The sequence below is a fragment of the Piliocolobus tephrosceles genome, chromosome 12, assembly GCF_002776525.5.
Source record: "Piliocolobus tephrosceles isolate RC106 chromosome 12, ASM277652v3, whole genome shotgun sequence".
In the NCBI taxonomy this organism is placed as follows: Eukaryota; Metazoa; Chordata; class Mammalia; order Primates; family Cercopithecidae; genus Piliocolobus; species Piliocolobus tephrosceles.
In genome coordinates, this window is record NC_045445.1 from 79520150 (window position 1) to 79538818 (window position 18669).

At 38.6% G+C, this 18669-nt stretch overlaps 1 pseudogene; it reads right to left on the reverse strand.

Moving 5' to 3' along the window:
* Window positions 1-11930: 11930 nt before the first annotated feature.
* On the reverse strand, window positions 11931-14327 carry LOC111536204 (annotated as a pseudogene).
* Window positions 14328-18669: the final 4342 nt, after the last annotated feature.

Here is an 18669-nt window from a genome sequence, read left to right on the forward strand (position 1 = left end):
AAAAGGGGGGTGAGTCTGCCTTTGGGCCTGTGTGTTGGTCATGGCGATATCAGCTGGTTGTGTCAGCTGGACCTCAGGCTCCGAGGGAAGTGGTCAGATGTCAGCAGAATTTGAATGGGGTAGGAAGTTCTCTAACTCCCCAGCCCCTTGATTGCTGGCTGAACATCATGTATGAGTCCTGATGGAGCTAGGTTGGGGAGGTGGGGTTCCTCAGGTGCTGGTCATGATGGTAAGGGGCAGGCTGGTCCCCGGGTCACTGGCTGAACTCAGGTAGGGTTAGGCAGAGCACTTAGGCAGTGAGAGCCTAAGGGAAGATCACAGGCTTGTGGGGGTAAGGATTTTAGTAGGGCTCTGGGCCACAGATGAAATAGTCATGTAGGGATTGAGTAGGTACACTGGAAGCCAGAAGGCATCAAACCCCATTTGGGAGGGGGTCCTGGTGGTGGTGAGTCACGCAGAAAGCATTCTGGCTGCCTCTGCAGGGCAGCTGCTGGTATGCTGGAGGCTTGCATAAGGGCTCAGGCTTTTTGTTTCCTCCCTAGCCTGGGGGCAGTAAGGGTGGGGACTGTGGTGGCTGGCAACAGCAGAGGGCCTGTCAGTTGCCTCAGGGAGCTCCACCCCAGAAAAATGCAGAGCCACAGCTGATCAGAGTGATCAAGTCGGGGCTGGGCATCTACCCTACGGGCCCCAGCAATGTGGGGCCCAAGGGGTTAAAGGCAAGGGAAGCCTGCCTGCCGAAGGGCAGGGCGAGATGGTTCTTGTGTAAATAAGTCTGTCCTCTTTCTACATAAGGTAGATGCACAGGTGCTATGTGCTGGAGGTGTCAGTGAAAGCGATCAGGCTCTTTGTTCCCTCCCTAGCCTGTGGGCAGCAAGGGAGGGTAACATGGCCGCAGCAATGGAGGAAGGCCTGAGTTTCTTCTGGGAGCTCCACCCCAGAGAAATGCTGGGCCAAGACTGGCCGGAGTGCTCAGGAGATGGTGGAATGGCTGCACTGCAGGCCCCATTTGGGAGGCCCTGTCAGGTGAGGAGCCGCAGAGGTGGGGCCTGCAGTCCATCTGCTCCTCATCACTGTGGATGCAATCTCTATCCTAGGGGCATGTGAAAGAGCCCATCCTTCCTTGTTGGCAGGTCTATGCAAGCTGGTGCCTGGGTGCTCAGTGATCCAAGGTCCTTGGGGCTTCACATGACCTTGAGTGATGGCTCTGCCCAGACTCCAGGTGTCTCTTTGTGTCAGTCTGGAGTCCTGGGGAGTTGGGAGGATCTCCCATTCCTAGGATTGCTAAGGTTAGTGGAAGAATTGTGGATCCCTGGGGCTCTCCCTCACTCACCCTTTCCCTGTGGTAGTGAGCTTCCACTGCGTCTGCCCCAGTTCCGGGTGGGTGGCTGCTCTGCTTCACTCCTCTCTGTTCTCCATGGGTCCCATTGCTTCCATTATGAGTCCCTATGTGTTCTCGTGGATGATCCATTTGAAGAACTAGTGTTTACTAGCCATTGTGTTTCCTCTTCTTGAGAGCAGAGTGCACTACCTGCTTCTAGTCAGCCATCTTTATTCTCTACTGTTATATCCCACTTTTATCATTTTTGATATGAATACATAGATTTTTTTATTGTGGTAAAAAGCACGTAACATAAAATTTACCATCTTATTCATTTTTAAGTGTAGAGTTCAGTACTGTTAAGTATATTCACTTTTTTGTGAAATAAATATAAAGGCATAAATTTTAAATTTAATGTTTTGTTCTGCTTATTCACTGAGTTGATTTATTATTTGAATTAGTTTTATCATTGATTCTTTGAAATTTTCCAGATGTACTATTATTATTAGCCACATTTATATCTGTATTTCTTCTCTCTTCCCTGATTGCATTTGAATAATACCTCTAATATAATGTTAAATTAGAGCAGAAATAGTGGGCATTTTTGTCTTGTTCTTGATCTTATTAGAAATGCTTTTAGTATTTCTCCATTTAGTTAGACACTGGATTTAGGACTAAGGTATGAGTATTTTATTATGTTAAAAATATCGCTTATTTCTTATTATCTTGGATGTCTTTTTACTTTTAACATGGATGGGCATTTTCTCCAATGGCTTTTGCAGTATATGTGGAGATAGTAGTGATTTTCCTCTTAGATCTATTAATATTGTTTATGATATAAATGAATTTCCTAATATTAAACCTACCTTGAAATTTTGCTATAAATCCTATTTGCTAACGATGTATTGTTTTCTTCACATCGTGTTAGATTCTGTTTACAAGTGTCTTATTTAGTTTTCTTGCATTGACTTTTCTTACTGACACTGGTCTATAATTGTTTTAATGCTGTCTTTATCTAGCTTAAGTATGTGTTATACTTGGTACATGAAAGGAGTTACAATATATTTCTTCTTTTCCAAGAAGAAGTTTGATGTTTTGGTAGAAGTCTCCTGTGAAACAATTGCACCTGCTGCTTTTTTTGTGAAGTAGTTTCTTAATAACTTTATTTCTTCTATGACATTGTTCTGTTTAAACATTTTAACTCTAATGGATTCAATTTTGGCAGTCTGTATTTTATTAAAAGATTATTGATTTTTTCCAGGCTTTCACATTTATTTGCACGGAGGTCTAAAAAATATTGTAATTTTATTTTTTTTTGTTTCAGTAGTCATTTCCTCCTGAATATTTCTTAGTTTGTTAGTGCATTCTCCTACTTCTCCTGAACAAATTATCTAGTGATTTGTGCATTCTCCTACTTCTCCTGAACAAATTATCTAGTGATTTGTCTGTTTTCTTAATCTTTTCAACAAACCAGGAATTTTGTTTATTAGTTTAATTAGTTTATTTTAAAGGTCTCCTACCTTATTAATCTTTGCTTTTTTATTGATTAAAGTGTTTAGTTCAATGGATTTCCCTCTGAGCACTGCTTTACATACACCCCATAGATGCTGATATGTAGTGGTTTTTTTCTTATTATAATTTCTTAACTTCTGTAATTGTTGTTTCCATTTCCCCTTGCACACACTAGACTTGTTTAATGGGATGTTTTAAATTTCCAGGTGGAAGAGTCTTTCTGGGTGTTTTTGTTTTGTTTTTGTGAGTAATATCATGTTTTATTGCGTTATCACCTGTATTGTTTGTAATATTTATATTTTATAAAATTGCAGATTATTTTGGTGATCAATTGATCGATGTTTGTAAATGGATCATGAGCCCATATACTACTCTAATACTCATGCAAATATTCTCTATTAAGAGCAAGTATAGTTTAATATATATTCCTAACATTTACCCTAAGGATTATGTTGTCTATCTCTTTTCTCTCCTTAGTCATTTTTTTTCCCTAATTGATCTGTCATGAACTGAGAGTGATGTATTAAAGTCTCCAGTTATTAACATATTCTATCTATATTATTGACTCTCATTGGGTTTTACTTTATCAAGGTGGTTGCTGTTTTTGATGCATAGGCATTCATAAGTTATATACCTTGATTGTTACTTGTGGCTTGTAGCATTTAAGATTGACATTTGTTATGATTAATGTCTTTGGGCTTGAATTCTACTTTGTCTGATATCAGGTAACTATTACTACTTTCATTTTGCTTCAATTTGTCTACTGTTTTCTTGTTCATTACTATATTTTTAGCCTCCTAAAACACTTCTTTCATGTATATTTCTTGCATATATGATTGGATCTTATTTTATAAGTCGAGTTATAGTGCTTTGTATTTTAGAAAGATAAGCCTATTTACATTATTGATATGACTTGTAGATTTAGATACAAATCTGTTATTTTATACTATAGCTAACTTGGTGTATTTGCTATGTTTGTCTCTATGAAAGCTGTAGCCTGTGTTTTTAAATATATATGTTTTCATATTTGGAGGGTTTTTCTTTTTATCCTAATGATTAATTTTATATTTATGCCTTTCTTAATGCCTTTGTACTCTGTTTACTCATTTAAACTTTAGCAATTTTGTCTGTTTCTTTTTTTAACCCTTTAATGCCTATATATTGCCTCTGATACAAATAGCTTTTTCTAGTTTATTCTTTTTCCCATCTTAGTGCATTATTTCCACTTTGCCACAATATATAAAAGATCTGTACATTAGTTTTATCACTGTTTATGCCTTGGTTTTTCTTTTATATATATATATACACACACACGCACACATATTATATAAAATATATATGTACACACACACACAAAATATTGAAATAGTCTCCATAGTATATGAAATATATTTTTTGAACTTTATTGAGATGTAATTGACAAATGAAATTGTGCAAATTTAAGGTTTCAATTTGATGATTAGATATATGTATATGTTGTGAGATGATTTCTACACCCAAGTTAGCTACCATTCTATCACCTCACTCAGTTAACATATTTTTGTGTGTGTGGTATGAACATTTAAGGACTACTTTCTTAGCACATTTCAAGGGTACAGTCTAATATTGTTAAGTATAGTCACCATGCTCTACGTTTGATCTCCAGAATTTATTCATCTTATAACTAAAAGTGTGTGCCTTTTGACCGACATCTCCCAATTTCCCCCGTACCCAGCCTCTAGTAATCACCGTTCTACACTGTTTCGCCAAGTTCCATTATTTTAGATTCCAAATATAAGTGAGATCATACTGTATTTGTCTTTCCCTGTCCGACATCTCTCACCTAGCATAATGCCCTTGAGAGTCATCCATGTTGTCACAAATGGCAGGATTTCCTTCCTGTTTATGGCTGATTAATATCCCATTATATATATAGCCAAAATGTGGAAACAATCTAAATGTCTGTTGACAGGTGAATGGATAAGTAATTGTAACAATTCCTGTCAACAGACACAGGTTGTTTCCTTGTCTTGGCTATTGTGAATAATGCTGCAATAAACATGGGAGTGCAGATATCCCTTTGAGCTACTGGTTTTGTCCAATAAATATATACCCAGAAGTAGGATTACTGGATAATATGGTAGTTCTATTTTCAATTTTTTTAGGAAGCTCCATACTGTTATTCCTTAATGGTTGTGCCAGTTTATGTTCCAATCAACAATGCACAAGAATTCCATTTTATTCAGATTTTGCCAAAAATAGTTGTATCTTGTCTTTTTAATAAAGACCATCCTGACAGGTGTGAAGCAGTAGCTCATTATGGTTTTGATTTGCATTTTCCTGATGAATAGAATTGTTGAGCACCTTTTCATATACCTGTTGGCCATTTGTATGTCTTCCTTAGAAAATGACTGTTGAGGTAATTTTACCATTTAGAAATCAGATTATTGATTTTTTTTTTTTTTTGCCATTGAGTTGTAGGAGTTACTTATGTTATGAGCATATTTACCCCTTATTAGATATAAGGTTTGAAAATATCCTCTTTTATTCTGTCAGTAGTCTTTTCATTTTTTTGAATGTTTCTCTTGCTGTGCAGAATCTTTTAAAGTTTGATGTATTCTCATTTATTTGTGTTCTTGTTGCTTGTGCTTTTGGTGTCGCATCCAAAAAATTATTGCCAAAATTAATGCCATGAAGGTTTCCCCCATGTTTGATTCCAGTAGTTTCATAGTTTTAAGTCTTATGTTTAAGCCTTTAATCCATTCCAAGTTAATTTTTGTGAGGAGTGTAAAATAGGGATCCTATTTTATTTTTGCATGTGTATATCCAGCTCTCCTTAAACCGTTTATTGAAGAGACTATCCTTTTCTTATTGTGTATTCTTGGAAACTTAAACTTAACTCAGATATTAGTTGATATGGTTAGTCTATTTCTGGGCTTTCAATTTTGTTGCACTGGTGTAGGTATTTGTATTTATGCCTGTGTTACATTGTTTGGATTTCTATAGCTTTGTAAAATAGTTTAAAATCAGTAAGTGCGATGCCTCCACCTTTGCTGTTCTTTCTCAATATGCATTAGTTCTTTGGGATCTTTATAGCTCCATATACATTTTAGGATTGTTTTTTCTATTTCTGTAAAAAATGTCACTCATATTTTGATAGAGATTGCATTTAATCTGCAGGTTGCTTTGGGTAGTATGGACATTTTAGCAATATTAATTTTTCTGATCCATGATCATGGGATATGTTGTGACTTCTTCTATTTCTTTCATTAATGAATGTTTTATGCTTTTCATTATGCAAATTGTTTGCCTTCTTGATTCAATTTATTCCTAGCCTTTTAATATTCATTTTGATGCTTTTTTTTTTTTTTTTTTGAGACGGAGTCTAGCTCTCACCCAGGCTGGAGTGCAGTGGCGCGATCTCGGCTCACTGCAAGCTCCACCTCCTGGGTTCACACCATTCTCCTGCCTCAGCCTCCCGAGTAGCTGGGACCACAGGTGCCCGCCACCACACCCGGCTAATTTTTTGTATTTTTAGTAGAGATGGGGTTTCACCGTGTTAGCTAGGATGGTCTCGATCTCCTGACTTCATGATCCACCCGCCTCGGCCTCCCAAAGTGCTGGGATTACAGGCGTGAGCCACTGCCCCCGGCCGATTTTGATGCCATTTTAAGTGGGATTGTTTTATTTATTTTTCTGATAGTTTGTTGTTAGTGTATAGGCAATTCTAATTTTTGAATGTTGATTTTGTATCCTGTATCTGTATTAAATTTGTCATTAATTCTAAAAGTTTTTGGTGGAGTCTTTAGTGTTTTCGTATATAAGACCTGACATTTTCAAACAGAGCAATTTTACTTTCCTTTCCTATTTGGCTGTCTTTTTTCTAATTGATACATAATAGTTGTAATATTTTGGAGGTACATGTGATATTTTGATAAATGCAAAAGTGTGTAATGATTAAATCAGGGTGATTGGTATATCCATTGCCTCAAATATTTATCTTTTTTTATGGTTGAGAATATTCGAATTCTTCTTTTCTAGCTATTTTGGACTATACAATAAATTATTGTTAACTAGAGTCACCCTACTGTACTATTGAATGCTGTATCTTATTTCTTCTATTTAATTGTATTTTTGTACTTATTAACCAACCTTTCTTCACTGCTCCCTCCCCCTATGCTTGCCTGACTCTGGAAGCCATCAATCAACTCTCTACCTCCAAGAGATCCTTTTTTTTTTTTTTTTTTTTTTTTTTAGCTCCTACATATGAATGAGAACATATGCACATATGCTATTTGTCTTTCTGTGCCTAGTTTATTTCACTCAATATAGTGACCTCTTATTCCAAGTTGCTGAAAATAATAATTTTATTCTTTTAGAGGGATGAATAATATTTCACTATGTATATGTACCACATTTTCTTTATCCATTCATCCATTGATGAATACATAGGTTGATTCCATACATTGGCTGTTGTGAGTAGTGCCACAATAAACATGGAAGGACAAATATTTCTTTGATATACTGATTTCCTTTCCTTTGGATAAATACCCAGTACTTGGATTGCTGTATCATATGGTAGTTTTACTTTTTTGAGAAGTCTGCATATTGTTTTCCATAAAGGCTGCACTACTTTACACTCCTTCCAACAGTGTGTAAGAGTTCCCTTTACTCATCATCCTTGCCAGTATTCCTAATTTTTGTCTATCCGATAATAGCTTTTTTTTTTTTTTTTTTTTTTTTTTTTTTTTTTTGAGACGGAGTTTCACTCTTGTTGCCCAGACTGGAGTGCAATGGTGCGATCTCGGCTGACCACAACCTCCACCTCCCAGGTTCAAGCAATTCTCCTGCCTCAGCCTCTCAAGTAGCTGGGATTACAGGTATACACCACCACGCCTGGCTAATTTGTTGTAGTTTTAGTAGAGACCGGGTTTCTCCATGTTGGTCAGGCTAGTCTCGAAGTCCCGACCTCAGATGATCCGCCCACCTCGGCCTCCCAAAGTGCTGGGATTACAGGCATGAGCCACCACTCCCAGCCTTGATAATAGCTATTCTAATTAAGGTGAGATGATATCTTATTATGGTTTTGATTTGCATGTTCCTGATGATTATTGATGTTGAGCATTTTTTTCGTATACCTGTTGACCATCTGTATGTCTTCTTTCAAGAAATGTCAAAATCCTTTGCCCACTTCTTAATGGGATTATTTGTTTTTGTTTTGTTTTGTTTTGTTTGCTGTTGAGTTATTTAGGTTCCTTTTGTACTTTGAATGTTAGCCCCTTGTCAGATGAGTAGTTTGCAAATATTTTCTCCCATTCAACAGGTTGTCTGTTCACTCTGTTGATTGTTTACTTTGCTGTACTGAAGTTTTCTTAGTTTAATATAGTCTCATTTGTCTATTTTTATTTTTGTTGCCTGTGCTTTTGAGGTCTTAGTAATAAAATCTTTCCTAGACAAATATCTGAAGTGTTTCTTCTAGGTTTTCTTCTAGTGTTTCTATAGTTTGGGGTCTTTCATTTAAGTCTTTTATCCATTTCGAGTTGATTTTTGTATATGATGAGAGAGAGAAGTTTAGTTTCATTCTTTTGCTGTGGATATTTAGTTTCTTCAGCATCACTTATTGAAGAGAGTGTTATTTACTTGACACCTTTGACAAAAATCAGTTTGCTGTAAATATATGAGTTTATTTCTGGGTTCTCTTTTTTGTTTCATTGGTAGATGTGTTTGTTTTTATACCAATACCATGCTGTTTTGGTTAATATAGCCTTGTAATATATTTTAAGTCAAGTAGCATGATGCCTCCAGCTTTGTTCTTTTAATTCAGGATTGCTTTGGCCATTTGAGATCTTTTTTGGTTTCATACAAATTTTAGAATTCTTTTTCTCTATTTCTGTGAAAAAAAATGTCACTGGTATTTTGATAGGGATTGCACTGAATCTATAATTACTTTTTGATTCATGAGCATAGGATATCTTTCCATTTGTATCCTGTTTAATTTCTTTTACCAGTGTTTTTTAGTTTGTCTTGTAGAGGTCATTCATCTTCTTGGTTTAATTTATTCCTAGGTATTTTTTTCATCTATTGCAAGTCAAGTTGTTTTCTTGATTTTTTTTTTTTTCAACTAGATTGTTATTGGTGTGTCATAATGCTACTGACCTATGTAGGTTGATTTTTGTATCTAGAAATGTTACTATACTTATTATCAGATCTAAGAGTTTTTGGTGGAGTCTTTAAATTTGTATAAATATAAGACCATGTAATCTGCAAAGATGGATAATTTGACTTCCTCTTTTCCAATTTGTATGACTTTTCTTTCTTTCTCTTGCCTGATTATTTTGGCTAGGACTTCCAGCACTATGTTGAATCGGAGTGCTGAAAGTGCACACCCTTATCTAATTCCAATTTTTAGAAAAAAGACTTTCAGCTTTTCCCCATTTGGTATAATGATAGCTGTGGACTTGTCATATATGCCTTTATTATGTTGAGGTATGTTTCTTCCATGCCTAGTTTGCTGCATGTTTTTATCATGAAGGGATGTAGAATATTATCAAATGCTTTTTCTGTTTCTGTTTATATGATCATGTGCTTTTGTCTGTAATTCTATTGATGCAAATATCGTGTTTATTGATTTGCATATCTCAAACCAATCTTTCATCCAATGAATGAATCCTACTTGATCATAATGAATTCGCTTTTTGCCATGCTGTTGGATTTGGTTTGCAAGCATTTTGCTAAGGATTTCTATGTTTATATTCATCCAGGGATATTGACCTGTAGTTTTCTTTTTTTCATTGTGTCTTTGCCAGGTTTCGGTTTCAGGGTAATGCTGTCTTCAGAGAATTAGTTAAGGAAGGGTCCTTCCTATTCTATATTTTGGAATAGTTTCAGTGGAATTGGTACCAGCTCTTCTCTGTATGTCTGGTGGAATTTGGCTGTGAGTCCATCTGGTTCAGGGCTTTTTTTGGTTAGTAGGTTTTTTTATTACTGATTCAATTTGAAAACTTGATATTGGTCTGTTCAGCATTTCAATTTCTTCCTGATTCAATCTTGGGAGATTTTGTGTTTTCAGGAATTTATTTATTTCCTCTAGGTTTTCTAGGTTGTGTGCATAGAGGTGTTCATAGTAGTTTCTGAGTATCTTTTATATTTCTGTGGAGTAGGTGGTAATGCTAGCCTTTTCATTTCTGATTGTGTTTATTTGAATCTTCTGTCTTTTTCCTTTGTTATTCTAACTAATGGTATTTATCCTTTTAAAGAGGAAACTTTTGGTTTTGTTGATCTTTTGTATGAATGTTTGGATCTCAATTTCTTTCAATTCTGCTCTGATTTTAGTTATTTCTTTTCTTCTGCTAGCTTTGGAGTTAGTTTGTTATTGGTTTTCTAGTTCCTCTAGAAACTAGAGGTTAGTTTATCAAAACTGGAGTTTCAGTTTAACTAACGTTTTGATGTTAGATAATTGATTTGAGATTTTTTTTAGTTTCTCCATAGGTTATTGGGGTACAGGTGGTATTTGGTTGCATGTGTAAATTCTTTAGTAGTGCTTTGTGAGATTTTGGTGCACTCATCTCCCAAGTAATATACAATACACTCTATTTGTAGTCTTTTATCCCTTGCCCCTCTCCCACCCTTTCCCCCAAGTCCCCAAAGTCCATTGTATCATTCTTATGCCTTTGCATCAGATTGATTTTTTTTTTAATGAGATATGTATCTCTTCCTTCATTTTCTGGACTGCTTTAGAAGTTTCTTTGTGTTGATTTTCAACTTTGTCTTAGATCTCATTGAGCTTCTTTGCAATCCATTCTTTGAATTCTTTATCTGTCATTTCTGAGTGTCCGTTTTGGTAGGGATCATTGCTGAAGAGCTAGTGAAGTTCTTTGGTTGCATCAATACATTCAGATTTTTCATGGTGCCAGCATTTTTTTTCTGATAATAAAATATTTACTAAGGTATACTTTAGAGAATATAGTAAATATAAAATTCAGGATCACAATATGAAGCAATTTCAAATCCTCTCAAAGGTCAACACAGCCCTCAAAACTCTGTAGATGTAAAACCACTGTGGAGACACTAAAAGCAATTCGACTAGTACATAAGTGGATTTTCATGAACATTTACAACTAGAGCATATGAATACCTTTCAAGTGTAAAACCACACCACATTACATTAATGCAGCATCAATGCATTCATTATTATTCTCATTAGTCATTAGTAGTCAACTTGCATAAAACATCAGATAAAAGCACAATGGAGTTCACAAAGTGGCCTAAAAAAATTAACCTGTCCTTGCAAAACACACATTGTAATGGAAGAAGAGAGGTTAAAAAACGTATATGCACACTATAGAAGCTGTGCTCATTCCAAGGATCTCAAGTGTCATTTACTTTTCTGTAAAATAAAATTACCAGAACCAGGCACAATTAATATTTGGGAGGCAGTGTGTTGCTAAAATTTCATTTAACTGGTTATTCAATGATTTTTTAAATCCCCATGAATCTTTTCTGTCCTGAGGTAGTTGCAAAATAAATCATAACTTGGATATCATCTAGAGCTGGAGCTTTGACTTTTTATTCATTAAAACTAGTTGTTGAGGCTGGGCGTGGTGGCTCATGCCTGTAATCCCAGCACTTTGGGAGGCCAAGGCGGGCGGATCGTGAGGTCAGGAGATTGAGATCATCCTGGCTAACATGGTGAGACCCCGTCTCTACTAAAAATACAAAAAAAAAAAAATTAGCCAGCCTTGGTGGTGGGCGCCTGTAGTCCCAGCTATTCAGGAGGCTGAGGCAGGAGAATGGCATGAACCCCGGAGGCGGAGCTTTGCAGTGAGCTGAGATCGCGCCACTGCACTCCAGCCTGGGCAACAGAGCAAGACTCCGTCTCAAAAATAAAAAAATAAAAAAAAAAAAAACAACTAGTTGTTACAGTAACTACCTTTACATATTTAAAAGACAGTTGAGAAAGGGGCCTCTTACTACACACACAAGATGATGGCTATGTGGGAAAGAGAAATAGCTGCTTCAGAACATGGGAGATACTGTCCACCATTCCACCCTCCCCACCCATTTTAGATTCTTTATTGTCCAAAAACCCACCATGAACAACACAGTGAAAGCAGACAAATCATCATCCTTTGCTGTAGCCAGGGAAGAAAAGGTCTAGTAGAGTCTGCAGAATCTCATGGGGAATTATGATGTAATTCTGGCCAAGATCATTCCAGTAAGCAGGGCAGGAGAAAACCTGTGCCTTAAAGGAGAGCTGTAGGCAATCTTTACAGACGTTGTGGAAGCACTCCATTGTCACAGGCTGGTAAACTAGCTTCTGGCAGCAAACACACATAAAAGAATGTTCCAATTTTTTCAGAAAATTTGGTCCTTCTACAAGATATGCAAGCATTTCATCCCACAGCTTCTGGTTTTGACAGTCTTCTCTGATGAGATGTTGCTGTTGAGGAGTTAGTTGAAAAGTCTCAATTGCTTCTGCTGAATCTGATGCTTTGTATACTTTGGAGGCACTTAGACATCTGAAATCAGCCTTTTTGTGGTTCCACTGGCCTGCTTCTTTGACTCTCCTTTAGTCTTCTTCCTTTCTTTATCTGAAGGGTAACCTGCTGGATACTGTAAATGTAGACATAATCTCCTTAACCATTCTATTCCTTCAGAGGTACAAGGAACAGGTTCAACATCATCTCTTCTTAAAAGATACTGCCAAATCAAGAATCGATGGCTTGATGAAATCTCTGGCCAGTATTTCACTACCTTATAAATGCCATCATATCTGTTGCCTTCTTCGGGAGTATATTTGCTGATCTTCCTCCCTTTAAAACTGCATATCACTCTGATTGGCTTGCCAGTTCTCAAATTCTAAGACTCTGCTCCAATTCTATCACCCAATGGAGCATCACAGTTTAGGGCCAATGCCCTGTCCGTGTTTGTTGATGTTTGATCATCTGAAGGTGTGCCAATTCTTTTATTACCAGCAAGCTTTTTACCACCACTTCCAGTGTACAAGAACTCATCACCTCGGTCGACTTTATCTGCAAATCCACCAGCCAAGACAAGAGAATAAGCCCCATCATTACTTCGACCATGAAGTCCACCAACATGGGGTCTGTGAACACCTACTTTACTCACTTGAACTCTAAATCTCCAAGTTGATCCAACAGGAATAGGTCCATAATGATTAGAAGAGACAATAGTACATTCTCTTATATGACGGACACAAGTCATTCTCTTGCACCAATCTCTCTGGCTTTCAGTACTAGTGGATGGCATCTTTGCTTTCTTTTCGTGCATCTTGAGTCTTCCACCAGCCTTTACAACTTAACTGGAATCAGTTACAGGAAGAACAATACCAGTATTCCTCTTCTGGGACCTTATCCAAAGGTGTATTCAAGCAATAAATATGATAAGCCACATTACATTCATCACATAGAAACTGCATGTTGAGTTCATGTTTCCCACCACATACAAGAAAGAAGCAGGAATGGCATTTCTTATCTGGGTCTCCAGCACATAGGCCACATTCAGGGTTATTTCTCCTTAAAAACTTTACATCTGCGAACGAAAGAGGATGGGCTCCAGGTTTCTCAATCTTGAAGATTTCATCTACAGATACTATCTTGCACTCATTTAATGCTCCTTCAGAACCCTCCCCTCCCCACCTAGGAAAATTTCCACACGAAGTTCTTTTTTGGTCCTAGAGATTGCCTTCAATGTGGTAATTTCTGCATCAAACCAGAATCCTCTTTGTCTAGGACTTTCTATGTTATAATTAACCATTACCACATCACCAATATTTAGTTCCTTTCATTTCGAAATGGTTCTAGCTCGTGGTCTAAGGTCCTTGATATTCATTTCTAGAGTACCACTTTCTGGGTATTCATCATACTGGATATGGCAAATAATGTCTTCATCAGCAGCGACAGAGTCTGAATTAGATGTAGAGAGTACATTGTCCAATTTATTTACGTTTTCTTTGATTTACGATTTATATTTCCATTAGTCCTTTTACAAGAACTGCCATTCTTCAGTGGAGTTTTGCCACGTGACTGTCCATCAGAAGCTCTAGTAATGCTATGTATGTGTGCTTCAAACCAAGCACCAAGGCCGACAGCTCTGGCATCCACCAATTCATTTACCTTATATAGTTCGAAGCTAGGATCAATAAGATGGGCATGAGCTGTTGTAGATGGCTGACTGGAAGGTCCCACCCTTGGAACTTTCTTGGCTTTAGGTGGACTATCAGAACAGGGTTTAACCTCAATCTGTGTAGATGTTCCAGGAAGGTGATTAGGGTCTGGATAACTAGCAGCTGAATTATATCATTCAGTCCAACATCCTAGTCAAATAAGGTATATCCATTTTCAAACTGCTTACTCTGGTAGAAGAGGTGCTGGCACTCCGGCCGCACGTTGAACAGCGCCCACATCTGCTCGCGCTGCTCCTCAATCATCGCTTTGTGAGACATGTTCTCAAAGGTACACGTCTTGGAGCCGTCGATGATGCGAACCTGGTTCCACATCTTGGCACTGGGAGAGGAGCCGGTCCCATTTGTCTCCCCCTGTGCTCAAGGCGCCGCACCCCGCCCCGTCCACGCTGCTTAGCCTGTGGCTTCGGCCCTCCGCGGCAGGCGGGTGAGCGCACACACTGGACCGACCCGGAATGACGCCGGACCCAACAGGAGGTGGCAACTCTCAGTCCGCGTGCCAGGCCACCGAGCTGAGAGATAACCGGAACCACTCTCTGTTACCTCAGGCAACGGGCTGATTCATGGAGTGCTCAGTGATCTAAGTTCTCTGCTCAGCCCCAGGGGGATGGGGGCCAATATAGGTGGGGCTTGACTGGGCAGGTCTGCCCAAAGGTCCCCCAAGGGAAGGCAGAAGCACCAGTACTGAGGGAGAATCTAGTGGGTGGCCACCAAGCACTCAGAGCTGTGCCTGGGTGTGGAGCTGGGAAACCTCAGACCCAAGTTCCCTGGATGAGGATGGGTGCTGACCTAAATTCTTTTTTTTGTATTTTTTAGTAGAGACGGGGTTTCACCGTGTTAACCAGGATGGTCTTGATCTCCTGACCTCGTGATCCGCCCGTCTCGGCCTCCCAAAGTGCTGGGTAAATTCTTAATCCAGAAGTGTGGGCACTTCAGATTCCTGGATATCTGCCTGGGGGTGGAGCGGAGAGGGCCTCCCTGCACCTGGATCTCTGCACAGAAAGGGTGGGGCAACTCAGGCTGCCAATATGGACAAGAAGATGCCTTGAATGCCTGGAGATATACCTTGGCCTGGAGCAGAGGGGGGCGTCCCTGCACCAGGATCTCTGCACAGAAAGTGTGGGGTGGGTCAGGATGCTGATCCAGGTGAGCAGGCGCTCTGAATGCCTAGAGATCTACCTGTGTGTGGAATGGAGAGAGTCCTACTTCACCATGATTTATGCCCAGGAAGAATAGGGTAGCTCAGGCTGCTGAACCAGATGCCTGGAGATCTTCCTGGGCGTGAATTGGAGAGAGCCCCCCATACCATGATCTCTGCACAGGAAGTGTGGAGCAACTCAGGCTGCTAGTCCAGGTGAGCAGGTGCTCCAAATGCCTGGAGATCTGCCTGTGTGTGGACTTAGAGGATTCTACTGTACCACAATCTATGCACAAGAAGAGTGTGGCAGCTGAAGCTGCTGATCCAGACAAGGAGATTCTCCAAATACCTGGAGATCTGCCTGTGTATGGAGCTTAGAGGGCCCTACTGCACCACAATCTATGTCTATGTCCATGAAGGGTGGGACAACTCAGGCTGCTGATCCAGGCAAGTCAGTGCTCCAAATACCTGGATTTCTTCCTGAGGGTGGGGCAGAGAGGGCCCTGTTGTACCATAATCTCAGAGGAGTAGGCTGGGGCACCCAGCAGTAGCACATGCAGACCAGTTCCAGGTTGCCAGCCTGGGCCTAGCTGCAAGACTTATTGCCCAGGGGAAACCACAGCTGTAGCAGCTCTCCTCCTCCCCTAAGGCTGCCACAGGGGAGAGCACCCTTTCAGTGCCTACTGCTGAGGCACTTTCCTCAGTTCTGGCTTTGGAGGCCTGTACCGCACTCCAGAGCAGGTGTTCCAATCTCTAGCCTGAGACTAAAAGGCCTGCATGACCATGCAGCTGCATCACCAAAGAATGGATTACTTTGTATGTATCCAGATTAAAAATGGCATCCTTTTCTTAGTACAGGGTCTAAGAAAATGTCCGCAGCTTTTCCTGGTGTCTTTCTCTCACAACATCTCCAAGCCTGTCTCCAAGTTAGCGCCAGGGCTTGGGAGAAACAGTATGCTCAGTAGGCCTGGGTTGCTCAGGTCCCCACTGGAAAGGTGAGTCACAGAGAGCAGCTCTCTTCCTCTTTCACATACTCGGGTTTCACTTACTTTTATCAGCTGGGCACCATCATGGAGGCTGTTTGCCCATGTTCTCCTCTCTTGGGTCTTGCGTGTCCTTCACAGTTCTGGTAGATTCCTATTTTCTTTCTTGAATTAAAGCTCGTGGAGTTTATCTTCATGCACTATTTTACTATTTCCAAGTGGCTAAAGCATGTTAAAAGCCTCTAATTTGCTTTGGAAAAACATCTGTGATTTCTTTTAAAGGCCCCTTGATTCCTCTAAACCATGGTTTCCTTGTCAGCATGATGGAGTCAATATCATTAGCTCTGCCTACCTCTTTTTGGTGACCAAATAATGTAAGGAACATACAAGTCCCAGTTTGAGGTATTCTTAGAACAGTAAAGTTCTGGTTAGCCCTTCTGAATGTGTGTCATTTGTGTTTATTTTTTCAAAAAGCCAACTTTTAGTTTCATTTTTTTTGTTTTATTTTAGTATCAATTTAATTTATTTCTGCTCTGATCTTTATCATGTCTTCTACTAATTTTGAGTTTAGTTTATCCTTGCTTTTCTAGTTCTTTAGGTGCATTGTTAGATTTTTTATTTGAAATCTCTTCACTCTTTTGATGTAGGCATTTATTTCTCTAAACTTCCCTTTTAGTACTACTGCTTTTGCTGGATTCCATAGATTTTGCTATGTTGTGTTTCCGTTTTCATTTGTTTCAAGAGAATGTTAACTTTGATGTTTCTTTGTTTATTTACCCGCTGGATGAATTGTCCGTTACTGATATTGGGCTATTGATGTCTCCTATTATTATTTTGTTGTATTTCTCCCTTTAAATTTATTGTTTGTCTTATATAATTGGGTGCTCCAGTGTTAGGTGTATATATATTTACAATTGATATATCCTCTTGTTGAATTGATTTATTTATCATTTAACCTTCTTGGTTTCTATTTATAGTTTTTGACTTGAAGTCTCTTTTATCTAAGTACAGCTAGTCATGTTCCTTTTTGGTTTCCATATGCATGGAATATCTGTTTCCATCGCTTCATTTTCAGTCTTTATGTATCTTTTTAGGTGAAGTGAGTTTCCTATAAGCAGTATATCATTGAGTCTTGTTTCTCTAGCTGTTTAGCCACTCTGTCTTTTATTGGAGAATTTAGTCCATTTACATCCAAAGTTATTTTTGATATGTAAATCCTACTAATACCATCTTATTCCTTGTTTTCTGGTTGTATTATAACTCTTTCTTACTGTTTCCCTTTCATGAAAAGTTATTTTACTGGGTGGTATGTTTTAATTATTTCCTTTTTATTTTTTGGTGTATCTAAAGCAAGTTTCTGCTTTGTGGTTAACATCGTACTTAAAAAATGTCTTATGGATGTAGCAAGTTATTCTAAACAGATAAGAACTTAATTTTAATTACAGACAAAAGAATAGAAAGAAGCAAACAAAGGAAAACTAAAAGAAACACTGTACTCTAACTTCATCCTTATCACATTTTGACTTTTTATTGCCTCAATCTACATCTAGTATTTACACTTTCCAGTGAATTTTTTATCTTTGAGTGTTTTCTTTTGCATGTTACCATTCTTTTCTTTTATTTTTAAAATTATACATTAAGTTCTGGGATACATGTGCAGGATGTGCAGGTTTGTTACATGGGTATCAAGGTGGTTTGCTGCACCTATCAACCCATCATGTTCATTACGTATTTCTCCTAATGCTATCCCACCCCTAGCCCCTCACCCCCCGACAGGCCACGGTGTGTGATGTTCCCCTCCCTGTGTCCATATGTTCTCATTGTTCAGCTCCCATTTATGAGTGAGAACATGCGGTGTTTGGTTTTCTGTTCCTGTGTTAGTTTGCTGAGAATGATGGTTTCCAGCTTCATCCATGTCCCTGCAAAGTACATGAACTCATCATTTTTCATGTCTGCATAGTGTTCCATGGTGTATGCATGACACATTTTCTTTATCCAGTCTATCATTGATAGGCATTTGGGTTGGTTCCAAGTCTTTGCTCTTGTGAACAGTGCTGCAATAAACATACATGTGCATGTGTCTTTATTGTAGAATGATTTCTAATCCTTTGGGTATGTACCCAGTAATGGGGTTGCTGGGTCAAATGGTATTTCTGGTTCTTGATCCTTGAGGAATCACCACACTGTCTTCCACAATGGTTGAACTAATTTACACTCCCAAAAACAGTGTAAAAGCATTCCTATTTCTCCACATCCTCTCCACAGCATCTGTTGTTTCCTGACTTTTTAATGATCACCACTCTAACTGGTGTGAGGTGGTATCTCATTGTGGTTTTTTATTTGCATTTCTCTAATGAACAGTGATGATGAGCATTTTTTCATATGTTTGTTGGCTGCATAAATGTCTTCTTTTGAGAAGCATCTGTTAATATCTTTTGCCCACTTTTTGATGGGGTTGTTGTTTTTTTCTACTAAATTTGTTTAAGTTCTTTGTAGATTCTGGATATTAGCTCTTTGTCAGATGGATAGATTGCAA